Genomic DNA, 25,894 nt, shown 5'->3' with positions numbered 1-25,894 from the left:
AGATACATTTTAAATTGTTTCTCTAATTGCAAACAATTTTTACGTGAGAATGACGATCTATTGGTCACGAGAACTGATAAAAAACATGTTACTGTGATTATGGATAAAACTGACTATATTGAGAAAATGAACGTGTTATTTAGCGATGAGTCCACGTACAAAACACTGAAAAAAGATCCGACTAAACAAATTAACAATAAGATTAATTCTCTTGTTAAATCGTGATTATGTATATCTATTTCATATGTAAATTTCAATCTTTGATGATAATTGTTAAAAATTGATAACATCTTGTCTATTTTTTTACGTGGCAAAATTGCAAAGACGTCATTCACATATCTATAATATACATAATATATATATTTATAATATACAATTCCGATAATCATATTGTTTAATAAACATGACAACAATGTCAACTAACTGCGCTTTTATCACAAGGAAGTATGTAAAAAATTTTTAATTTTTGCGTTTAACATCAAAGTATTTATTAATTTTATATATTTTAATTGTACCAATCTAGTTTTTCACATGAAAAGGACCAAAAACAGATGGTCGAAACGTTGTGGAAATAAAATAAAAATTTCTTGGCTAATTTGAGTCGAATTAAATATATCGTTCCTAAGTTATTTTTAGTATAATTGCAATATAATTATATAAACAGTTATTAAATATTAAAAAAAAAATAAAAAAAGTACGGCACTATATTAAAAGCCATTATTGGCATTGAATATGGGCATAATAAATTAACCATTAATGGCTGAACATTGTTCACCATGTTTGGCCGCGTATAATTATTCTTTATCGGACCGAAGTTATCATTCCATAATATTCCCATTGATAGGCCAGTTATAGTTGCTATTACCGCGCCAATATAAGTAACCTGGTAACCAATTTTGGATATTAGGCCAATTGTAAAATCTTATAATGTATAATAGATAAACTCTAATAGTTAACCAATTAATGAAAGGTGAATATCCAAATAGGATATTATAAATGTAAATTATTTTATATTTAATTAGAATATTGTATGTTATAATTAACGATAGGTTAACGCCCGAAATTTAATGATATAAATATATATTATATTCTATTTAGGTAAATTTTATTTGGAATTTAAAATTAATATTTCAAAATCAGAGACGAATGTCTAAATATAGATAGTCTAAATATATTGTTATTTAATGTAGTATATTATAAAAAGCGGATAAATACAACGTCGACGATTTATGCATGTCTAAACATTATTGTTATAATAAATGCATATGAGTGAGTTGGATGAATGAAAAAGAAGTTAAATAAAGTAAAATGAGAACCCCTAAGGTGTGTTATTGAGTTACGGCGTAATAAATCTTTGATAGAATATGCGAGCATAAATAAATTCATTAGTCAATTAGAATTTACGTAACAGAAAGTGATTTTTATATTGCCCATATCAAGAATGTGTCACTAAAAAAGAGAAAAATTTTAAATATATATTTTATATATTAATAGTATATTAGCTAACAAGTGCGGGGGATCGTAAATCGGCCGAGAGTGCGAAAGTTTGGCGCACGAGGCGAAGCCGAGTGTGACAATCCGCATGATCAGCCGATTTACGATCCGCACATGTTGGCTACGATATTTTGTGTAACTGGTGCGTGGAAAGAGCCCTTTCTAAAATCCCATCAAAAGGCGGCTTTCCGCGCGCCGGTTGCACAATAACTTTTTTTTCTTTCTAACTATCTTTTTGCTGTCACTATCGTAATCAACCTTAAAAGGATTATAATATTTTACACAACAAATTATTATTATAACATTACTATTCTTATTGCTTATAACACAATATTTCTTTTTAATTATATTTTTCCATAAAAACTTTTATTACCCTAATGATATTTTAGAAGTAGTTTCTTCTTACTTGAGATATTTTTTTATATCTGGAGAAAGACATGCTAAAGTCATTATATATTATATCTATCTTCACAAAAACTCTATCAATAAACGTAAAATAACTTGATACTTTTGACAAATGTAATATATCGAGTGCAGTATACCTAAAAGTTACCACAATCAAATAAAATCAGTATAATTTTCTTATACAATACACATTTTAAAATAATCAAAGGAATAAAAAAAATATCCAAAAAAAAAACAAATTTTAGAGAGTTGACTTTGGACAATATTCATAAGTTCAAGCTTAAACATCGTCTTAAGATTTTCTTGATTAAGATCGTCTTGTTTGTATGACTTGAGACTTCATGTATTCATAGTTTTAATTAAAATGAGACAATCTTCATAAAGAAATAAGCACTTCTTTTTATTTAAGATTTTTTTACTGAAGTTAGTGCTTAAGATGATCTGATTTACTTTCAGTAATCTTCGGGATTTTTCTGATGTATCAGCCAATGAAATATGTGTTTAAATATAGAAAAATTTAACGAGTTGTATGTCTATACCATTTATTCATGTATCAAATTATTGCAGACTCTAAAGTATTGTTAGAAAGTAACTTTTCTGTAAAAAAAAATGTCAAGCAAAAAACATTATATAGATCCCGAAGAGAATTCTTCCTTAAAATTTTAACAAAATATTCTCCTTGAAAAAAAGTGATGCTACAACTTTGAAAGACAAAGAAGAAGCATGGAATCAAACTTGCGATGCATATATCTATTGTTACAAGTAAGGTAAGAAATCTATAAATTTTTTTTAATTAGGTATGTTAAATGCTTAAAATAAAAATGTTAATTATATCTGAAGAAAATCTAATATGATATTTGCGGTAGATAGCTTCATTTTTAAGCTAGATTTTAAATACTTTTTATATTCAAAGTAATTTAATTTTTAACATTTTAATGTGAAATAAATATTACAGAGAAACGTTCAATTTAGAAAATTATGAAGTAATTTAAAATCAGTACAGAGAGATGTCCTTACGCAGGAAAAACATGCACGTTTATCAACAGGTGGTGAACCTGAACCTAAATCTGCAGAGATTGACCCGGACAGTGCCGCAATAGCACCCAATTTAATGACAATTGCACCAACATTATTTTCATCAAATTTATGAGATAAAATACTAGAAGGTAATTTCATCTTTATTTTATTTATTTATATTATAATAAAAATTGAAAAAATAGTAACAATAAATATTTTTCAGAATGACAACAAAGAATATTAATGATTGTATTACTGAGGAATTAATTGAAAATGTGTGGAGAGCATAGACTTTATTGATGATAATTTCCAAGAAATTAATAATGATTCTATTATCACACTTCATACAAATGATAAAATAACTAATTTTATTGATATTTTCTATTAACATATTTGTTTATGAATAAGAATTTAGAATTGATGACAATGACAATTGAATGTTACAGACTCAAGCAGTGATGAGACTGATAATGCTGAAAAAAAAAATAATCCAATAAATGCAATATTAAAAAATAATAATAAAGATAAATTTTATTAAGGGGTTATACCTACCTGCAAGGTCTGAAAAACACGTATTTTTGGGAATTTTTTTTTTAAATATTTGAAGTGCTTTGGAAAGGAACATTTATGTTTTCAAATATATATATTTCAAAGATTATTTAGTATTTTTTTTATTGCAAAATGTTGATAAATAAAAAAGATATGCTTAATCTTTCAGAAGCAGTTTTATGAAAAGCGTTTTGCGGTGACCACTCTAACTTTGAATTGGTTTACCAGAAATCAAAAAACCCGAGAAATTTAGTTAATATATAAGATTATCTAGTGCCCGATCGTTCATTTTTTTGAAAAATTAATTTGCGACAAAATGGCGGCTGTTCAAATTTGAAGGTATGATTTTGCTACCAAAAATTCGCTCGTTTTTTTATTATTAAAAAAAAAATACGCAACGAAAAAACAAAAGCCACGATCGGGCACTAGATTTTTTAGTATTAAAGATGTCTACCAAATTTTATTTTAATCGATGCAGCGGTTTTCGAGATATTTTGGTCACCGATTTTAAAAATGCTGTTTTGAGAAAAACGCATTTGAAGTTTCAAATTAAGTTCACAACCAAATAATATATTTATATATATATTTATATATATTTATATATATTATTTATTTATATATATTTTGGCTTTGTATAGAGACCGCTTTTGTCCGCGTCGCAGCTGCCGTTCGATACCTGAGACCCGTTTCTGTACCCTGCTTCTAAACAGCAGGATACGTTCACACCAGTTTACCTTTAAACTCACATAACTTCGTTAATTTTTGTCGAATTGACTTGAAATTTGCAGGGAATATTTTTGAAAGTATGTACTTTAAGAAAATATCAAAATCCAAAAATCGATTTTTTTGAAGTTTGCAGGTAGGTATAACCCCTTAATATATATATTGTTACGTCCCTGATCTTTCATCCCCTGAATATCATCCCTTGTGTCGTGGAGCTTCATCGTTAAGGGGGGTTGTTTATTGACAACCGCCCAGTGGTTGTTTTCAGGCTCCATGACAGTTTTGGTCTGGCTGTCATCTCGTACGGACGTGACTTGACCAGAGAGCAATCTTCTTTCTTTCGCGTGTACATTAGTCATTGTATTTCATCATTGTATAAAGGATCATTTCTTCATAAGAGAGTGTATTTATTTCGCGAGCCGCGAGTGAGTGAGAGTATGTGCGAGAGACGTCTTTTGCGAGAAAGAACATCCGGAGGACGTAACATTTTGGGGGCTCGTCCGGGATCGGATCGAAGAAATATCTCACCGCAGCGGAACGGAACGTTGAGAATGATACATTCCCCGAGGATTACCCGTTCACAAGCTCCGTCTCGAACGACTGGCAGCGAGGAATCAGGAGAGCAAACGGGCTCGTTACCGGAAGTCGCAGGAGAACCGGCGGTAACAGAATCTACAGCTCTTCGGGTTCTTCTTCTTGAAATGCGAGAGATGCGACAGGAACAGACTCGTCGAGAGGACGAAATTGCGGCGATGCTGCGTCGTCACGACGAGGAACTTCTAGCCTTGAAGGAGATTCAGTCCCGGCCACAAAATCTACAGCTAAGTCCTTCTAATAATAGAACGTGTGGAAATTCGGGTACGCATTTTTTAAATGAGAGGGAGAACGATTTTCGCGCGATATTAGGGTACAAATTAAAACCTGATACTTATGACGGGACAGTATCACTTCGTGAATTTTTTTCGCAGTTTAACTTAATTGCTCAAGCAAATAGTTGGGATGATACGACAAAGACTGTTGCACTCGCTTCGAGTTTGAGGGGAAAAGCGCGTTCAGTATTAGAGACGGTAGAAGACGTGTCCAATTTAGAATTCAACGAATTAAAATCAAAACTTGAATTGCGTTTTGGAGAAGGACTCTTATTACAAAATTATTACGTTCAATTTACAAATCGGAAACAAAAGTTTGGGGAAGATTTGGCAACATTAGGTTCGGAACTCGAAAGATTGGTTCGCCTTGCGTATCCCGAGTGCCCACACGAAATCCGAGATAAAATCGCCTGCGCGCAATTCATTTCAGCGATATATGATAATTTTGTCAAACGAACTTTACAATTAGAAAATATAACCTCATTGAGTTTGGCAATTAAAAGGGCAAAAGCCATAAAAAAAATTCAAGGGGAGGGTTACGAAAAAAAGAGAGCAAATTTTAATTTTAATAAAAATTTTTCGAGTATTGAAAAAAAGAACGCGCAGGGTAATAAATTAGAAGGCGAACGGGATGAAAGAGATAAGAAAGAAAAGAACGGAAAAGGAAATTGGCCAGGCAGCAAATTTAGCGCCGGCCAAAGAAAATGTTGGACGTGTGGGAAAATCGGACATTTCCGGTACGAATGTCCTATTGAGAAGGGAAACTTGGTTTAGCCGAGCTTACCGGAGAGAGTTTGGCTTCCGTGAAAAATTCCTCGGAAGTTATATTAAATGTAAATAGAATTAAGGATAATGATTATTTCATTTTTAAAGGAAAAATAGATGATAAAGTATGTTCTTTCAAGGTTGACACGGGCTCCGATGTTTCCATAATAAATAGCAAATTTGTTGAAAAAGAGAAAAGGAAGATTTCTAAGAATTTTGTTAATTTAAGATATCCCACCGGAGAAAAAGTTCGTGTAGAATTTTGGGCAGAAGTTAAAGTCGAATTAGGGAAATATTCGTTAAAAATTCCAATGTTTATTGCAGACATAAATGATGAATGTCTTTTGGGAATAGATTTTCTAAAAATGGTAAATTTGGAAAAAATCTTTGAATCGGCTTTTGGAATTCCGACGTTTGAAAAAGAAATAGCTAGAATTGAAGATTCTTTTAAAAAAGTTCCAATCCCCTTGAAAGAACTCTATGAAATGAATTCTCAACATTTAACTGAAATAGAAAAGGAAAGTTTTGTCGATTTTCTTAATGAATTTGATGATTTATTTTCTGAGAACATTATTGCGGGAAATTGTAGTGTTGTAGAACATATTGTAAATGTGCGAGATTCTCCTCCCATAAAACAGGTTCCTCGTAGGATTCCGATTCAAATGAGGGAAGAAGTCGATAAGATTTTGGAAGATATGAGTTCACGTGGAGTAATTGAGGAGTCACATAGTCCATGGGTTTCTCCTGCTGTCATGGTTAAAAAAAAGGACGGTTCTATAAGGTTCTATGTTGATTATAGAAAATTAAACGAGGTGACTATTAAGGATTTTTATCCCCTTCCCCGAATTGATGACATTCTTGATCAGCTAACAGGTAATTCTTGGTTTTCCACTCTTGATCTTAAAAGTGGGTATTGGCAAATTAAGATCCGTCCCGAAGACAAAGAGAAAACGGCTTTTTCAATAGGAAAAGGACTTTGGCAATTTACAATTATGCCCTTTGGGTTGTGTGACGCCCCTGCAACATTTGAACGCCTTATGGAAAAAGTCTTACAAAATTTATTATCAAAAATTTGCCTTGTTTATTTGGATGATGTGATAATTTTTGGGAAAAGTTTTACTGAAATGATAAACAATCTTAGAACAGTATTTTTACGATTAAGAGAAGCAAATTTAAAAATAAATCCGAAGAAATATGTGTTATTTAAATAGTAAAACTGTAAAATATTTGGGTCATGTGATTTCTGCGGAGGGCGTTGTTACAGATCCCGATAAGATTTCCGTTGTTAAAGATTGGCCAATACCTCACACAAAAAAACAATTACGAAGTTTTCTGGGATTTTGTTCTTATTATCGTAAATTTGTTAAAGGATTCTCTTCCTTAGCTAAACCCCTTTACATGTTGACAGAAGGTCAAATTAAATACATATGGGGAGATGAATGTCAAAAAGCTTTTGAAAAGTTAAAGTTTTTATTATGTTCTTCTCCAATTCTTTCTTTTCCAAGGAAAAAGGGAGAATTTTTATTAGATACCGACGCGTCGAATATAGGAATCGGTGCAGTGTTGTCTCAGAAACAAGATGGAGAAGAGAAAGTAATTGCTTATTTTAGTCGTGTGCTTAATAAAGCCGAACGGAACTATTGCGTTACTCGTCGGGAACTTTTAGCGATAGTAGATTCTATAAAATTTTTTTGTCATTATCTTTTGGGACAAAAGTTTTTAATCCGTACGGATCATGTTTCGTTACGATGGCTTTTATCTTTCAGAGATTTGGAAGATCAATTAGCTCGATGGATGGAAAGATTACAGCAATACGAGTTTGAGATTATCTATCGTAAAGGGATTTCTCACAATAATGCTGACGGATTGTCTAGAAGACTTTGTGAATCAAACAATTGTCAATATTGTGCAAAAGTGGAAAAGAAAAATTTAGAGGAGAGGGAACAAACAGTTTCTCGTATTGTGTTCGAAGGCGAAAATTTGGAAAATTGGCGTGAAATGCAACGACAAGATCCTGACATTTCATTTATTCTTCGTGCCAAGGAAACAAAAATTCGTCCCCCACGCTCAGAAATAGTCGGAGAGGACATTTCAACTCTAATATATTGGTCGTATTGGGATTCTTTGATTGTGAAAAATGGGATCCTCTATAAAAAATGGGAAGCTCCAAATTTAAAATCAAATTTTCTCCAACTCGTGGTTCCTCGAGTACGAATAAAGGAAATATTAGAGGAGACGCATGATTCTCCAACAGGAGGACATTTCGGAGCCAATAAGACTCTAGGAAAAATTCGAAAACGATTCTTCTGGGCAACCTGCAAACAAGATGTTGAGGAATGGTGCAAAACCTGTAAAATCTGTGTTTCAAAGAAAGGTCCTTCAGGAAAAGGGAAATCTCCTTTACAAATTTTTAACGTTGGAGCTCCATTAGAGAGAATACAGATGGACATACTTGGTCCTCCTCCTTTGACAAGATCCGGAAACAAATATTTGCTTGTTATCGTAGATTGCTTCACTAAATGGGTGGAGGCTTTTCCTATTAAAAATATCAGAGCTAAAATGGTCGCTGAAGTCTTTGTTAATCAATTTATCTCAAGGCATGGAATTCCAAGTGAAGTTCACACTGATCAAGGGAAGAATTTTGAATCACAACTTTTTTCAGAATTAATGAAATTACTCGGGATAAGAAAAACCAGAACTACCGCCTTGCATCCTCAATCTAATGGACAAGTAGAACGCCAACATCAGACTATTTCAAATTTCCTAGCGAAATACGTATCGGAAGATCAAAAAGACTGGGATCGATGGATTCCCATGTTTCTTTTAGCTTACAGATCTTCGAAGCATGAAACCACTGGCGTGACTCCGGCAGAGCTATATTTTGGTAGGGAACTAAGGTTACCAATGGATCTTTTACGAGGAAATCCTGAATCTTCTGAAGGAAGACTTCCAAGAAAAAATTTTACTAGAAATCTAAAAGAGAAATTAAAAGAAATTCATTCTTCGGTTAGAGAGCGAATGAATCTGAAATCTTCTCAGATGAAGATTCGTTATGATCGTAGTGCCAGAAGAATTCTTTTCGAAGTAGGACAGAAGGTTTGGTTTTATAATCCTCGTAGGGTTAAAGGGAAAGCTCCGAAATTACAAGGAAGTTGCAAAGGTCCATTCCGGATAGTAAAAAAACTTAGTGACGTGGTGTTTTGCATAGAAAGATCGTCTAGACATAAGAGGAAAATTGTACATTCAGATAGATTAGCTCCTTTTCTCGAGAGAAGTTTAGAAAAATAATTAAGTAGATTGGAGCCCGAAAATGTCGATTTTCATTTAAAAATTCGGGGGGATGTTTTAATTTAAAAAAAATAGAATAAGTTACTGCGCATTTTATTTTTCGTTACAGAGTCTTCAATTTGGAAAGAAATTTGTCTTTGACCTGAGAAAAGTTTCCTGAATGGCGGAAAAATTGATCTCCCAGCTTAGTCTTCGAGGGAGAAAATCTTCATCCGTCTTTATTCTACTCTAAAAAGACTGTCTTGCCCGCGGTTTTTGATCCGTGGTTTTCCCGCGGTACTTTGGGCAAATGCCGAGACAGGGACTTGGGGAGTCCATGAGGGACAATGGGTCCACGGAAGATACCCCCCCCCCCTGTCTGAACCGGAGGACGAAGGGAGACTGGGACTTATCTTCAAGGAATTTTGAAAGTCGATTGGGACCAAATTGACGGAGTCGCTCGGTAACCTGCGGCAGCAGCCCAGGGTAGAACAAAAAAATTCGTCGGAGTCCTGAGGTCGGCATCGGAATGCAGAGTTATTGTACAGCGTTGGATAGCCCTCTGTTTTTGATTGTCGGAACGACAATCTTGAAGAACGGGGGCAGTGTTACATCCCTGATCTTTCATCCCCTGAATATCATCCCTTGTGTCGTGGAGCTTCATCGTTAAGGGGGGTTGTTTATTGACAACCGCCCGGTGGTTGTTTTCAGGCTCCATGACAGTTTTGGTCTGGCTGTCATCTCGTACGGACGTGACTTGACCAGAGAGCAATCTTCTTTCTTTCGCGTGTACATTAGTCATTGTATTTCATCATTGTAAAAAGGATCATTTCTTTATAAGAGAGTGTATTTATTTTGCGAGCCGCGAGTGAGTGAGAATGTGTGCGAGAGACGTCTTTTGCGAGAAATAACGTCCGGAGAACGTAACAATATATTTATTTTTAGACACACTCTCTCTGTGTGTTTATGTGTGTGTGTGTGTGTGTTGCGTAGTATCTTAAGCATATTAACAATTTGTATTGTACTGGTAAAACCGGCAGACCACGATTGTTAATTTTTGCTAATCCTTCTTCAATTTTTGTTAATTTCCATATAGGAGGAATCCTTATTAATCTATAGCGTCTTTTAATTGTAAATTATTATAAAAAGGTTTTAAAGTTCATCACGAATGTATCGTTTTCGTACACGTTCTCTACTTGAAAATCACGATCAATCAATATTTTCAATATCATCAATTTCTTTCATTAATTCCATAATATTTAATAATAAGCTTATCTTAAAGTCATGTACTACTGACTTGAAAACATAACCTTACTTTCTAATAAACATGATCTCATTTGATTCAAATAAGGCCATCAAGATTTGATTATGAATCTAACTAGTTTTGAAGACATGCTTAAGAAGCGAAAGGCATCTTAAAAGACTTTGTGCTTAAGACAGTCTTAAATATAAGAACGAACGGACTATGGAATACTGTCCTTTATTACGAAAAATGAGAGTTTAAAGGACCCCGCAGAATCCTTATGGGAAATGGCTCTCGGCTAATTTTTTTAAAGATTTGATATGTTGTAGTTCTCAACACGTAGAACAAAAGTTTCCATGGACCCAAGGTCCGATCACGGGTAGTTTTTGAGATACAGCACTCCAAAGTTGGACTTTTCGTACCTGATTGCAGCGTAGTGCGGGTGCAGTCGATGTCAATGTATGATGATGCTTACGTTTAAAGTGGGTATACAGGTGCTTGTTTGTTTGTTTGTTTGTGTGCGTGTGTGTGTGTGCGCGCGCGTGTGCGCGCGCGCGTTGCGTGTGCGTGTGCGTGTGTGTGAAAGAAAATGTGTGAAAAAAAATATCTCCAAGACAATACTAATAATCTAATTAATGGATAATAGTATTGTCTTGTAAGTATGGTATACGGTCATCGGGCCCGTCGTCGCCCGATTTTCCGTACGGCGCCACGGTCCGTGGTCGAAATATCACCGCTACGACGATACGGCGTTTAACGGTGGAACATGAGTATTTTGAGGTCGAGACTCGGAATCATCTGTAGACGACTTAGGGCCTCGATAACATTGGTTTAAAAACGTATACTTATATACGTTTTTATATTACCGCTTTTATATAAATGTTTTATATAAACCTTTTATATTACGTTTTTATATAAACGAGTTTATATACCCGCGATTTCTTATTTCAATATTAATACATTGTTATACTGTAAATTGTTCATCCCTTCTACTCATAGTCAAGATATTTTTCTTGAGAAAAGAAACATTTTTCGTCCTCCATATCATACTTCACTTTTAGGTAAGATCCCTTCAAGTACGAATAACTTCTTCTGGTTAATATAATCCGCTGGTGAATGTAGATTGATTCATTGTCCCAATAGAAAAACTTGTTATTGGTAATTTATTTAAAAAAAGTTTCCGTTCACTTTACCGTCATCACCCTCCAGTGAAAAGATGGCTGTCGTAGTACGGCCGCTATGTTATACATGTAATAGACTGTTCAATATTCGTCAATTGGGTCGTATGGACGGTGATGAGAACGTAAATAAACGCCAAATAGCTATTACAAGACGTAATGAGTTTGACCATCCCCCTTTACATCTTGATGATAATTCAAGGTTGTGTATGAACTGTAATCGGTCAATTATTGATGAAATGGCTATGATTGAGGCAGATCCTACTTGTCTACGATTAAATGTCTTGACTCAAACAGCATCCCGTACTTGCGTCATTTGTAATGCTCAAAATAATGTACGAAGATTATCAATACAATGCAGAGTTCAGGTCTTCATAGAAACAAATATCTATATACCGGATAATGTGAGGAGTTGTGAAAATCATTTGGATGAAAATGGCTATTTTTTGAAAATATTATTACCTGCACTACGTTTCATCAACAGACCTTATGTTATCAAGGGTCCACAGTTGCAAGTTTTTTTACAACAACTAAGAAACGTGGGTGCAAATAGAACAAGAGGTATAGATGAAAAATCACTTAACTGATGAGGAATTTCAGAGTATAACACCAATCAATAAACAACAGTTTGAAGAACTTTTTACTTACTGTGATCCTGTACTTCAAAATGGAAAACTAAGATACGTCAGTAGAAAGGATTTGTTGGTCTTCTTGTGCAAGATAAGACAGGGGTTGAGTGACGATTTTCTCAAAATCATTTTTGATTATCCTAGTAGACAAACTATCAGTTCTGTTGTGGCTTATGTTAGGGCATCTTTGTTACAGAGATTCGTCCCGACTAACATTGGGCCCGAATCAATAACAAGGCAAGAGTTTATTATGCAGCATGTGACGGCGTTTGCAAATGAACTGTATAATCCTCAACCCAAAGAACCAAGAGCTGTCGCTGTATTGACTGTATGTCATGTGATTGACAGTACCTACGCGTATATACATAAAAGTAACAATTTTCGGGTATTGCGTCAATCATATTCCGTTCACAAAAATCGACATCTCCTTAAACCAACTTTAGTTGTAGCTCCCGATAGTTACATTCTAACGATTTTTGGTCCCTATTTCTCTGATGCTCAGAATAATGATGCCGAAATCCTTCGTCAAGAGTTTGAGAGAGATGCAGAAACATTACAAAGCTGGTTTCAGAATGGTGACATCGTTTTGGTGGATAGAGGTTATCGTGATGCAATACCCTTACTCCAGCGTTTAGGCATTGATCACAAGATGCCTGCACTGCTTGAACGCGGACAAAGGCAACTTCCAACGCAAGATGCGAATGATTCACGTATCGTCACAAAAAATCGTTGGGTAGTCGAAGCAAGGAATGGCCACTTGAGGTCAGTTTTCAAGTTCTTAGCACAAACAATAAATCTGCAGCACGCAAAAAACCTTAATGGATTCTATCGCATAGCTGGAGCTATACTAAACAGGTATCATCCTATTATCCAAATGCAAGATGCAGATCCTCAGCTTGCTAGAGAAATGCTACAGAGATCGACAACTCCTAACGTCGTACAAGCGAGAGTAGAGGTAGATAAGAAATGGCCAATGGAGACTAAGAAATGGTCTTGCGAAATGGTCAATGCTCTAACTTGCGACTAAGAAATGGCCAATGGAGACGGCTCAATTATCGTGACATAGCAGATTTCCCTATACTTGATTTGAATCACCTGAAAGATTTGACTGTGGGCATTTATCAAATAAACCTAGCACCTTCATATATCCAAGATAAACTACTAAGAGATAATGATGAGGAATTTCAACTTGATCAACATTTCAACGAGCCAGGTTTTCTGAGAATTAGATTGTATTCCAGATTTCGTAATGCAACAAGACATCAGATTTTCATTTCATATGAGATCGATAATAGGGATGATGAGAATGCTGCTGACAATCCTAACGAGCCAATTAATGGATATTATTGTACGTGTCAGTCTGGAGCTCGTACTCTAGGTACATGTGCACACGTTGCCAGCGTTCTGTGGTACCTAGGTTTTGCACGACATCAGGGAAATATCAAATACCCTGACATGTCATTGCTCAATACCACATTGGATGCCGCAGACCGAGAATTTCCAGATAATCCTCGGAATATTCAGATTATTGATGAATAGTGCGCGCGCGCGCACACACACACACGCACCCACACACACATACACACACACACACACACACAGTAGAGAGGGTTTGGAGTCATAAAATACTATGGGAGTGACGAACTGTGGGGTCCTAATCTCTGCTGACACACACACACACACACAGTAGAGAGGGTTTGGAGTCATAAAATACTATGGGAGTGACGAACCGTGAGGTCCTAATCTCTGCTGACTGACACACACACACACACACACACACGCACACGCACACGCACGCACACACACACACACACACAGTAGAGAGGGTTTGGAGTCATAAAATACTATGGGAGTGACGAACCGTGGAGTCCTAATCTCTGCTGACTGACACACACACACACACACACACACACACACACACACACACACGCAAACAAACAAACAAGCACCTGTACACCCACTTTAATCGTAAGCATCATTGTACATCGACATCGACTGCACCCGCACTACGCTGCAATAAGGTACGAAAAGTCCAACTTTGGAGTGCTGTATCTCGAAAACTACCCGTGATCGGACCTTGGGTCCATGGAAACTTTTGTTCTACGTGTTGAGAACTACAACATATCAAATCTTTAAAAAAATTAACCGAGAACCATTTCCCATAAGGATTCTGCAGGGTCCTTTAAAAAGAGTTAGCTAAAATCTTTACTTTCGAAGTCACAGTTGTTTTCCGACATATTTGCTGACAAAAATGTCTCCAAGTAATCTTACAATAAAATTCTGCACTATTAACAGTGTCCAATAATAATTTAATGGCACTCATTGATCGTATATATGCATACATATATGTTCACAAATATGTTTCGGCAGTGCAGCGCGTGGCCTTATATCCTCACTCAGCGGAATTCTAACTGCGAGAAAAGACGCCGCGTAGCGGCGGAAGGACAAACGAGTGCACGACTTTACGGACGGTTTTCCGCGAGTGCTTTCGCGCGCAGTCTTGTCTGGCGGTGTAGCATATGTTACAGGCGTTTTACTATCAAAATATAATTGTGGCTTAAGGAGATTCTGAACGTCTTTGAGAAGTCTGTTGTTTTTTTTCCTGTTTTATCGTCAAAATGTGATGTTAGATAAACTATAAATTTATTTATTGGCTATACGGATTGCTTTTTACCTAAAATTGCTCAGAAACGTATATAGTGCTCGCAAAATTTAAAACTACACTGACTTTTTTCTTAAGGGTTTGAACGGCCAATTTCACATTTTTCGAAACATGATATGCTTTTTTTATTTTTGTGCTCTCCAATCCTCAGGTTGCAAAAATATATTTTCCTAATAAATTTTTTTATAACATAATTCTATTAATTTTACAACGCAATAATCGGTTTTAACATTTCCACATAAAAAATAATGTATGTAAATATATATTTAGAAATATATGTAAATATTACATATATTTTGAAATATATGTATGTATATTTATATTTTTTTATTTGTTATTGCTTTATAATCATTACTATATTTGCAAAATATAATTTATATATATAAATTATATTATAAAATTATATGTATTTATATTAATTTTTTTTATTTGCTATTATACTTAAGTAATAACTCACTTAATAAAGTAATAACAAATGAAAAAATGTATAATTTAATTTGATTATTATTCGACACATTTGGATAAAAAATGAGAAATTCTAGAACAAAGAAACATTTTACTTACAGACAAGTGACGCAGTTTACTAAACTTATATTTTATTAACGCTCGTATTTTTATTTCTGATAATAATTCTTTCTAATTTGATAATAAATTTGTAATTAGCAGAAAAGTGCGTATATAAGTACAAATATGTTAGAAGAAATTCTGCTCGAAATTTACAGTACAAATACTCTTCTTTCTTCTACAAGCGAAGGAAACGTTATCTTCTTTTTTATACTCCACATTTCACATGGTAATTTTTTAAATCAAGAATTTAATATATTCGATAAATTAACAAATATTATTTGTAAACAAATCAATTATAAATTTCCAAAAAGTTATTGCATGCTTAGTTCAATCTCAAACATATAAAATTACGGAATATTAAAAAAGATATATTGAGATAAATAATTATAATATAATAAGAAAATATATAAATTAAGTAACAAAAAGCAAAAATTATAAATAGTGTAAAGTTTAATAATTTTATAGTTTAATATTTTAATAGTTTAAATTATTTATATATATATAAATTTAATAGTATATAATTAGTATATTATATGTATGTATATATATATATATATATATATATATATATATTTATATATATATTTATATATTTATATTTATATATATATTTATTATCAAATTAGAAAGAATTATTATCAGAAATAAATATACGAGCGTTAATAAAATATAAGTTTAGTAAACTGCGTCACTTGTCTGTAAGTAAAATGTTCCTTTGTTCTAGAATTTCTCATTTTTTATCCAAATGTGTCGAATAATAATCAAATTAAATTATATATTTTTTCATTTGTTATTACTTTATTAAGTGAGTTATTACTTAAGTATAATAGCAAATAAAAAAATTTAATATAAATACATATAATTTTATAATATAATTTATATACAGGGTATCATGTAATTCGCGCCCACGGAGTACAAGACGTGATAGCTTATGCAAAAAGAAACAACTTTTTCCTTTAGCAAAATTGCGTCAGATGAATAGTTTTTGAATGAGAGCAAGTTGAAGTTAACGAATGAGCGCTCTGTCCTATGTGTCGCTCAGGGTCGGCTCTCGGCGGGCGCGCGGCTCTGAACGCCGCATAGGACAGAGCGCTTCTTCGTTTACTAAAAATTCGTTTATCTAAAAATATTAATATCTTTGAAAACTCTTGTGTTATTTTCACAGCAATACAAGAAATCAGTTCTCTAAAATTTTTATATTAAAATATTTGAATTTTAAAGCGCCAATTCTTTAGTTTACATTGAGATAATAACATAGGACTTTTCAAATATGTTTATTTTTTTTAATATTATACATACATGATTTCTGCGTTGACGCAGAATTGTGTTTGATGCGTAACATCTTAAAAAGTTTTACTGACATATCGATTAAAAATTCTTTACTTATTTTTAAAACAATTACAAGTACAAAGCATCAAAAGCATAATTTCAAAAAACTTATTTATTTCTAAGAGTATAAATGTTCTTTTTTCTTATACCGAAACAATATTTATCTTTCTACAATTCTTTTAAATTCTTCTGTTCTTATGCGTGCGTGCGTGCGTGTGTGTGTGTGCGTGCGTGTGTGTGTGTGTATGCGCGCGCGCGCGTGCGTGTGCAGATAACTGTTTTAAAAATGTCTGCTAAATGTCGAGATATCAGTACAACTGAGATTTTATGCAAAATTATGTAATTATTATAATATTTTAACAGTTAACAATTTTGGACAAATCTTTTCTATCTATTTATTGTGACAAAAATGGAGAGAGAAAATTAGTTTTTATAATAACTTAACTCAAATATTTTACTTTATCCTTATAATCACTATTACAAAATAAATTAAATTAATATTATGATTAATTTTTCGGCATTTAAGAATTACGCGCTTATTTAATTAGTAAACTATTCTTGAAGTTTAGGAATACCTTTTAACTATCATACACAAAATTGTGCAAAAATTTAGTTTATGTCGTTAAAATGTGTTTTACAAAAATATTAATTATTGTGCCGCCGGCATTAGCATAACCCAAGGTACACCACGAGAAGGTTGCACGGTCGGACTTTGTACCTCGCGTGTGTGTGTGTGTGTGCGCGCGTGTGTGTGTGTGTGTGTGTGTGTGTGTAGCCTTGAAAAGGGCTGATTTATGCCTCGAAAATTTTGTAGATGTAATTTAAAATTATAAGATATGTTCGAAATGCAAGCCTCCCATTTGTATACAAGCATTGGCTCTGTGGATCAAACTTTGTTGTGTAAGTTGAAGCATTTCCGGTGTAATGCTGCCTACTGCACAGTGAAGTTTTTCTTCTAATTCTTCCAATGTTTCCACAGGATCTTGGTAAATAAAACTTTTTACGTAACCCCATAGAAAGAAATCTAATGGGTTTAGATCAGGGGATCTTGCTGGCCATGCAACAGGTCCACCTCTTCCAATCCAAGAATTTTGAAAGTGTGCATCCAAATATTGTCTCACACGTCTAGTATTGTGAGGTGGTGCTCCATCGTGTTGAAACCACATATTTTGACGTATATGTAACGGCAACTCCTCCAAGAGATCTGGCAAATTATCTCTTAAAAAATCTGCGTAATCGTTGCCTCTTACTCTGTTTGGAAGAATACAGGGTCCAAATATTTTGTTTCCCATAATTCCGGCCCAAATATTTAATTTCCATCGAACTTGGAAATTTCTTTCTCTGATTAAGAAAGGATTTTCTTCTGTCCAGTAATGCATATTGTGTGCGTTGAACAATCCCTCTCGAGTAAATAGAGATTCGTCGGAAAATAAAATTCGGGTACAGAATGTATCATCCCTGTTGTTCTCGAATAACAACCACCGACAAAATTCGAGACGACGTTCAGCGTCACCTTCTCGAAGATTTTGCACCAACGAAAAATGGTACGGATGCATATTTTCGTTTTTTAAAACGCGATGGACCGTGTATCTTGAAACATTCATTTGCCGTGAAATCGAACGAACGCTTCTTCTTGGATCTTCTTCGATTCTTCGTATTCGCTTTGTGCATGATTACATGTGGCGCCGATAACGGTAAAATATAATACTTAGACTGAAACAATTTATGAAATATATAAGGAGAATTAAAATAAAAGTTTTCAATATACTATAATAATTACATATACAATCCAAATATTGTAAGTACTATATAATTTTACTAATTACTTTAATTCTTTTAACTACTATAATAATCTAAGGCATTAAAATAACCATTAAAATGGAGTACACAAACGACGAATATTGCGATATGTTAATGGTTCTTGGTCAATGCAACAATCAAGCTGCCGTTGCTGCTAGACGATATTCTGAAATTTATCCACATAGACGTCACCCAGATGCAAAAGTAATGAGAAGAGTCGAGACTCGATTACGCGAAACAGGCAGCGTAATCATTCATCGCCCAGATGCTGGACGTGGCCAAAATAGGCGAATGATTCGCATTGAAGAAGAAGTTATACGAAGAATCGAAGAAGATCCGAGAAGAAGCGTTCGTTCGATTTCACGGCAAATGAATGTTTCAAGATACACGGTCCATCGCGTTTTAAAAAACGAAAATATGCATCCGTACCATTTTTCGTTGGTGCAAAATCTTTGAGAAGGTGACGCTGAACGTCGTCTCGAATTTTGTCGGTGGTTGTTATTCGAGAACAACAGGGATGATACATTCTGTACCCGAATTTTATTTTCCGACGAATCTCTATTTACTCGAGAGGGATTGTTCAACGCACACAATATGCATTACTGGACAGAAGAAAATCCTTTCTTAATCAGAGAAAGAAATTTCCAAGTTCGATGGAAATTAAATATTTGGGCCGGAATTATGGGAAACAAAATATTTGGACCCTGTATTCTTCCAAACAGAGTAAGAGGCAACGATTACGCAGATTTTTTAAGAGATAATTTGCCAGATCTCTTGGAGGAGTTGCCGTTACATATACGTCAAAATATGTGGTTTCAACACGATGGAGCACCACCTCACAATACTAGACGTGTGAGACAATATTTGGATGCACACTTTCAAAATTCTTGGATTGGAAGAGGTGGACCTGTTGCATGGCCAGCAAGATCCCCTGATCTAAACCCATTAGATTTCTTTCTATGGGGTTACGTAAAAAGTTTTATTTACCAAGATCCTGTGGAAACATTGGAAGAATTAGAAGAAAAACTTCACTGTGCAGTAGGCAGCATTACACCGGAAATGCTTCAACTTACACAACAAAGTTTGATCCACAGAGCCAATGCTTGTATACAAATGGGAGGCTTGCATTTCGAACATATCTTATAATTTTAAATTACATCTACAAAATTTTCGAGGCATAAATCAGCCCTTTTCAGGGCTACACACACACACACACACACACACACGCGCGCACACACACACACACACGCGAGGTACAAAGTCCGACCGTGCAACCTCCTCGTGGTGTACCTTGGGTTATGCTAATGCCGGCGGCACAATAATTAATATTTTTGTAAAACACATTTTAACGACATAAACTAAATTTTTGCACAATTTTGTGTATGATAGTTAAAAGGTATTCCTAAACTTCAAGAATAGTTTACTAATTAAATAAGCGCGTAATTCTTAAATGCCGAAAAATTAATCATAATATTAATTTAATTTATTTTGTAATAGTGATTATAAGGATAAAGTAAAATATTTGAGTTAAGTTATTATAAAAACTAATTTTCTCTCTCCATTTTTGTCACAATAAATAGATAGAAAAGATTTGTCCAAAATTGTTAACTGTTAAAATATTATAATAATTACATAATTTTGCATAAAATCTCAGTTGTACTGATATCTCGACATTTAGCAGACATTTTTAAAACAGTTATCTGCACACGCACGCGCGCGCGCGCATACACACACACACACGCACGCACACACACACACGCACGCACGCACGCATAAGAACAGAAGAATTTAAAAGAATTGTAGAAAGATAAATATTGTTTCGGTATAAGAAAAAAGAACATTTATACTCTTAGAAATAAATAAGTTTTTTGAAATTATGCTTTTGATGCTTTGTACTTGTAATTGTTTTAAAAATAAGTAAAGAATTTTTAATCGATATGTCAGTAAAACTTTTTAAGATGTTACGCATCAAACACAATTCTGCGTCAACGCAGAAATCATGTATGTATAATATTAAAAAAAATAAACATATTTGAAAAGTCCTATGTTATTATCTCAATGTAAACTAAAGAATTGGCGCTTTAAAATTCAAATATTTTAATATAAAAATTTTAGAGAACTGATTTCTTGTATTGCTGTGAAAATAACACAAGAGTTTTCAAAGATATTAATATTTTTAGATAAACGAATTTTTAGTAAACGAAGAAGCGCTCTGTCCTATGCGGCGTTCAGAGCCGCGCGCCCGCCGAGAGCCGACCGTGCGCCCGCCGCGAGCCGGCCGCGCGCCGACCCTGAGCGACACATAGGACAGAGCGCTCATTCGTTAACTTCAACTTGCTCTCATTCAAAAACTATTCATCTGACGCAATTTTGCTAAAGGAAAAAGTTGTTTCTTTTTGCATAAGCTATCACGTCTTGTACTCCGTGGGCGCGAATTACATGACACCCTGTATATAAATTATATTTTGCAAATATAGTAATGATTATAAAGCAATAACAAATAAAAAAATATAAATATACATACATATATTTCAAAATATATGTAATATTTACATATATTTCTAAATATATATTTACATACATTATTTTTTATGTGGAAATGTTAAAACCGATTATTGCGTTGTGAAATTAATAGAATTATGTTATAAAAAAATTTATTAGGAAAATATATTTTTGCAACCTGAAGATTGGAGAGCACAAAAATAAAAAAAGCATATCATGTTACGAATAAATGTGAAATTGGCCGTTCAAACCCTTAAGAAAAAAGTCAGTGTAGTTTTAAATTTTGCGAGTACTATATACATTTCTGAGCAATTTTAGGTAAAAAGCAATCCGTATAGCCAATAAATAAATTTATAGTTTATCTAACATCACATTTTGACGATAAAACAGGAAAAAAACAACAGACTTCTCAAAGGCGTTCAGAATCTCCTTAAGCCACAATTATATTTTGATAGTAAAACGCCTGTAACATATGCTACACCGCCAGACAAGACTGCGCGCGAAAGCACTCGCGGAAAACCGTCCGTAAAGTCATGCACTCGTTCGTGCTTCCGTCGCTACGCCGCGTCTTTTCTCGCAGTTAGAATTCCGCTGAGTAAGGATATAAGGCCACGCGCTGCACTGCCGAAACATATTTGTGAATATATACGTATACATATATACGACCAATGAGTGCCATTAAATTATTATTGGACACTCTGTTAATAGCGCAGAATTTTATTGTAAGATTACTTGGAGACATTTTTGGTCAGCAAATATGTCGGAAAACAACTGTGACTTTTCGAAAGTAAAGATTTTAGCTAAAGCTAGAAGCACAGACTTTTGCATAAGGGAATAAACCAATCAAAATTCTCTATTTTTAACCCCAATCCTTATTTTTGGCATAATGCACAGCGCATGAGACATAAGGAGTCGAAAAATTTGTAAAGATGAATTTCTTATGCCATGGCTTATGCAAATGGACACAACCTTTTTCTCGTTTCACTTCAACAGTTCAATATACACATAACCTTTTTAGCTGTTTCTTGCTTGAATATTTTATTTAAAATATTATGGTAGCATATTGTTTTTATTAATTTTTAAATGTGACACTTTTAAATGTGTGTGTGATAATTTAAATCGTTACTTGATAAATAATTTTTATTAGGTCACGGTCATATAGAAGTTTTTATTTATAAAGTCTTGGAGCGTTCCCGAAAAAGTTATAAGTAAATTTGATTTGAGAACGCAACAGCTTTGTGTTGATACGGAAAAGATATATTCAATGTGCCATATACTGATTCTCTGCCGCAATCATTGGATAAAATAGAAAGTCAAAAGCAAAAATTAGGAGTCACTGGAATAAGTGTGTCGTTAATTACTTTGGAACAAGTCTTTTTAAAGTATGTTTTTTTAAACGTATTGTTGATTATTATTTTATTGCTACAGTTTTACATTTTGCTATTTTGCTATTTGATTTAGAATTGTGAAGAAAGAAGATGTGTAGCGGGAGGCATACTAATGAATTTTATTTGCGATGCCATTAGGTAAATGCTGGAAGCGTTCTATGCACATAATCAATACTGGCATTACTTAGTAAGAAGTTTACATATATACAAGAAAGAATATAACTACTTTACTGATTGTATGTATATTCTTTAAATATGTTTCTTTGAATCAAGTTTTGTTTTACAAATATATTGCACACATTATATTTTTTTACATACATTTACAATTCTCTTCGCATTATGTTGAAATGTAAATTTCTCATTACTTTTTAGCATTAATATTTTATTGACCATAGGTTTTCAGATAATTTTTTCTATCTTTTTAGTGCTTTTAATGGCCTTAAGTTACAACTTACCAAGCGACTCTACAGACATTATTCCATTGAATCTGGACACTAACCAGCTTCTTTCGTTTTACTTCAATATATGCATAATTTTTTTAGCTGGCTTGCTTGAATATTTATTTCTTCGCGTCATTATTTTCGAAAACTATAAGTAAGTAACATAGAGTTTTATTTTTGGAATTACTTTGTATATATTTATGCAAATAACGTGCAATTTTAAAATTAATGCATGTTTTTGGTATATTGTAAAAAGTACAATATGACAAATATGTGAAGTTATTTTTAAACTTATAGTTTTGTGTTTTTAGATATTTGAATGTTACATGGATATCAGTTTTCGTCAATATGGACGATAAGGATTTTCTCATCTTATGCATTCTGCAATTGTGTTTTCTGACTTTGTTACAAAAAAAGGAACAAAGCAAGAGATGGTTGAATCAAAGATGGTGGGTGAGACCCATAAACGTAGCACGTCCAATATATGGGGACTTTGAACATCTCTTCCAGCAAATAAAATATAATGATCCAGATATTTTTTTCCGATATGTGAGGATGAGAAAAGAAACTTTCATGTTACTGTTAGAGATGACAAAACCATTTCTAACAAAAATGAGCAAACGCGCATTCAGTCCCGAACAAAGATTAGCTATAACTTTAAGGTATTCCTCTTATTTTGTATTATTTAATTTAGACTACACGTATTATTTCAATGTACTATCAGTATAAAAATTTATACACGTTATATATATGTTATATATATGTTCACGATAGATTTTTAGTACTAACAGTGTATGTCGAAAGACGTCTTAACTCCAAGTCAGACTGCACGCAGCAAGCAGTAAGCATCAAAACAACAGCTAATACTGCTCGCCTAAAATCCAACAGTGTTGAATTTGGAGCAGCAAGCATCGAGCAGTATTGGCTGCTTCCGTTACTTGCTGTTTGCTGCGTGTAGTCTGAATTAGACTTAAAACCTATTTCATACTGAAAATCTATAGGTAACATTACATATATAACATATATAGATTTTTATACTGATAGTATATTGAAATAATACTGCTAAAATAAAAAAGTGAAATAAACTTTGTAAAGCAATATTATTTTTATTAGCATTTCATTCATTTCCCCCCGATGGGTTCCCACCTTGACGAAATCCCGCGGCTGATGGGGTGGGGGGGGGTCCGGAGCGGAAGGATATCACCCGTTCAGAGGTGTGACCGACTAGCCTGGGCCCCCCTGGCTCGTCCGGCTGCTGGGGCGGGTGGAGGAGCTTGAGGGGGCGCGCGGAGGCCGCTCGCTCAGGAGATGGCAACCGTGTGCGCCGGACAAAGCGGAATCTCCCCAAGCTAAAGTGTGTGCAACCGTGCTGAGGGCTGCATGGCGTAAGGGGAGTTACGTCGCTAACGGTGCCTCTCGGATACCGGGCGACCTTCGAGAGTATCGAGCCAAGCCCTGGGCATTCGCGGCTCTGCCCAGGTGATACCGCGCGGCCGCGGTACTCGTGAGAACAAATATGAGTACAAGCCAGAATGATAACTTTTCGGAAGTCCTACAGGGCGTGACCTTAGGTGACGAACGACCTGGAGGAGAAAGCCCGAGCAATTCGGGGGCGGAGCCAAATAAGGCCCAGCCACCAAACGCTAGGGTTTGTTATAGCGGAGCGGCAAGGCGACGCTATAAAAAACAGAAGCAGATGGAGGCAAAGGGGGAAGCTGCAAAGCCCACCTCGGAACTGACATCTGTTTCGACAGTTACTCCAAGGACGGGGGAGCGAGCTTCTTCTGGGGCGGTAAAGCGACTCAGATCGGAGCATAGCACACCCAGCTCTGCCAGTAACACTCAGTTGGGCAAAAGGCCGAAAGTCGTAACTGACCAAAGGACTTTTGCTTAATTGACCTCCGGTCTTGTAAGAGTTGCCCTGGTTCCCTTGGCTTACCCTGACAAAAGATTGGAAAAAGACGAGGCATCGCTTCTGAAAGAAGCGGTCAGGAGGCGTATCCTTTGCTTAGCAAGGGGTACCAAAGCGCCTACTTTCAGAGGCACCTCGGATAGGGATGAGGCAGTTGTCTTCAACTGCACAAATAGGAAAACTGAAGAGTGGCTTAGAAGCCTAACCTCAGAAATTAAGATCAATGGGATCGAACTGCGTGCACTGCGGGTCGATGAGCTCCCTAAGAGACATCGAATCGTAGTGCACGTAGAGGATCCCACAATACCTGTCAAGGAAGCGTTGAAGCTACTTGACAGGCAGAACGTAGGCATCCAGTCACCGGACTGGGTGATCGCGAAGGGTAGCGAAAGTAGGGACGCCACGAGCACCCACTTCGCTGCCCTTGTTGGGGATGGGGCTTTGAGGGCGTTAAGAGCTCTCAACTTTAAACCCTACTGTGGACTTGGGCAGGCAACGATCAGGTTGCCTGCTGGAGAAAGCAGTAAGGAAGCGCAAAGGAAAAATCACCGGACCCGTCAGCATAAATATGGCGGACCGGATTCACTTTACGCAGATTAACTTGCATCACAGCAAATGCGCCTCGGCTGTACTAGCCAGGTGCGCAGCTGTGATGCACACAAGTAAATACATATTTTTAATACAGGAACCATGGATCATCAAGGGACATATAAAAGGACTTGGCAGCTGTGGAAAACTATTCTGGGCCGGAAACACGGACCGACCGAGAGCGTGCATTATAGCGAAAGGAATAAACGCCTGTCTATTGCCACAATTTAGCGATGGTGACTTTGTTGCCATCAGACTGAAAATAAAGACGACCGGTGGAATAGTCAGGGATCTAATTATAAGGTCAGTGTACATGCCCTACGATTTGGAAAACCTGCCCCCACATGAAAACGTGATTAAACTCACGACTTATGCAAGGCAGAAAGGGCTAGAAATACTTCTGGGATGCGATGCTAACTCGCACCACCTGGTGTGGGGGAGCACCGACATAAATCCCAGGGGTGAAAGCCTATTCAACTTTGTGGTAGGTATGGAGCTACACATCCTGAATAGAGGAACAGAACCTACCTTCCTGGACTCTAGAAGACAAGAAGTGATAGATATAAC

The sequence above is a fragment of the Nylanderia fulva genome, unplaced genomic scaffold (genome assembly GCF_048542155.1).
Source record: "Nylanderia fulva isolate GAGA-0341 unplaced genomic scaffold, ASM4854215v1 Scaffold474, whole genome shotgun sequence".
Lineage (NCBI taxonomy): Eukaryota > Metazoa > Arthropoda > Insecta > Hymenoptera > Formicidae > Nylanderia > Nylanderia fulva.
The sequence above is the reverse complement of the archived record's forward strand: the minus strand, read 5'-3'. Positions refer to the sequence as shown.